The 1882-nt window shown below is 41.8% G+C and overlaps 1 protein-coding gene across 1 annotated transcript in view; it reads right to left on the bottom strand.

The window, feature by feature from the left end:
- Nucleotides 1–1882, bottom strand: part of POMT2 (protein-O-mannosyltransferase 2) — a 57667-nt gene that overhangs the window by 54863 nt on the left and 922 nt on the right.

Below are 1882 nucleotides of genomic sequence, written 5' to 3'. Positions count from 1 at the left end.
ATCTGTTTGTTTTCTTGGCAGTCCAGGGTACATTCAATACTCTTCTCCAGCACCACAGCTCAAAGGCATCAATTCTCCTTCTATCCTTTCTAGTCATTGTCCAGCTCTCTGACGCATAACAAGTGATTGTAAAGACCATAGCCTGTATCAGGAGCACCTTAGTCTCCAGAGTGACACCATTGCTCTTCAGTACCCTGGAGCGGTCCCTAACAGCAGACTTTCCCATCGCAATACGTTTTTTTATTTCCTGCCTACTGGTGCCAAGAGTGCTGACCGTGGAGCCAAGTAGACTAAAGTTGTTAACAATCTCAATATCTTCTCCATCCATCCTGATGCTGCCAATTGGCCCAGTGGTGAGAATCTTTGTCTTCTTGACATTAAGCCTCAATCCGTACTGAAGGCTGCAGTCTTTGACCCTCTGCAGCAAGCATTTCAGGTCTTCCTCAGTTTCAGCAAGCAGGGTTGTGTCATCTGCATAATGCAGATTGTTAATAGATCTTCCACCAATCCTAAGTACATGCCCAAAATATGTGAGATGAAGCTTTATCATCTATGCTTCCAAGAAGCACTCTGGCTGCACTTTTTCCAAGACATAATTATTTGTTCTTTTGACCACCCATGGGTTATTCAGTACTCTTCTCTAACACCACAGTTCAAAGGCATCAATCCTTCATTATCCAGCTCTCAGATGCGTAGCAAGTGAGCAGAAAGACCTGAATCAGATGCACTTTAGTCCTCAATCTGACATCAATGCTACTCAATAATGTGGAGAGGTCCCTAACTGCAGATTTTCCTGGTACAATGCATCTCCTGATTTCCTGATTGCTGGTTTCAAGGATGGTGATGGTGATGGTGGATCCAAGTAAGATGAAGTTGTTGACAGTTCCAATCTTTTCTCTACCTAACATGATATTGCTTATCAGTTCAATGGCAAGAATTTTTGTTTTCTTGACGTTGAGATGAAATTAATATTGAAGACTATATTCCTTGATCTTCGGCAACAAACACTTCAAAACCTCTTCACATTCAGCAAGCAAGGTTATATCATCTGTACAACACAGGTAATTAATAAGTCTCCCTCTGGTCTTGATGTCACATTATTCTTCACAGAGGCGAGCTTCTCAAATAATTTGCTCAGCATCAAGATTGAATAGGTTAGAGAGAGAACACAACCTGACACACACTTTACTTAATTTTAAATATGTGGTCCTTGCTCTGTTTACACAACAGCCTCTTGGTCTAGGTATAGGTTTCACATGAGCAAAATTAAGTGCTCTGGGATTCCCATTCTTCTCAATATTAGCCATAATTTGTTGTGATCCACAGTCAAATGTCTTAGCATAGTCGATAAAGCACAAATAGACATTCTTTTGGTATTCATTACTTTCTGCCAGGATCCATTTAACAACAGTAATGATATCCCTGGTGCCACAGTCTCTTCTGGCAGTTCCCTATCTATGTACTGTTCTAGCTGTTTTTTAATGACCTCCAGCAGTATTTTGCTTACATGTGATGTTAACAGTATTGCTCGATAGTTTCCACATTGTGTTTGATCACTTTTCTTGTGAATGGGAACAAATATAGACCTCTTCCAGGCCATTTGCCAGGCAGTTGATCTCCAAATTTCCTGGCGTAGCCTGATGAGCACATTCAGAGCTGTATCTGTTAGTTGAAACAAGTCAACTGGAATCCCATGGCTTCGTGGGGCCTTGGTCTTGGTCAATGTCTTCAGTGCAGCTTCACTTTCTTCAAAATTACACAGACCAGCACAACTCTGTTTCATAAAATCTTCCCAGGGCAACGAGACCTACCTTCTGGAACCTTTGGCACCATCCCTGGACACTTAAACCAACTCTGTTCCCGAAAACGAAGTCACCCTGTA

The sequence above is a fragment of the Elephantulus edwardii genome, unplaced genomic scaffold (assembly GCF_000299155.1).
Source record: "Elephantulus edwardii isolate Elephantulus edwardi_28Jun2011 unplaced genomic scaffold, EleEdw1.0 scaffold00037, whole genome shotgun sequence".
Taxonomy (NCBI): domain Eukaryota; kingdom Metazoa; phylum Chordata; class Mammalia; order Macroscelidea; family Macroscelididae; genus Elephantulus; species Elephantulus edwardii.
This window is presented reverse-complemented; position numbering and strand designations above follow the sequence as displayed.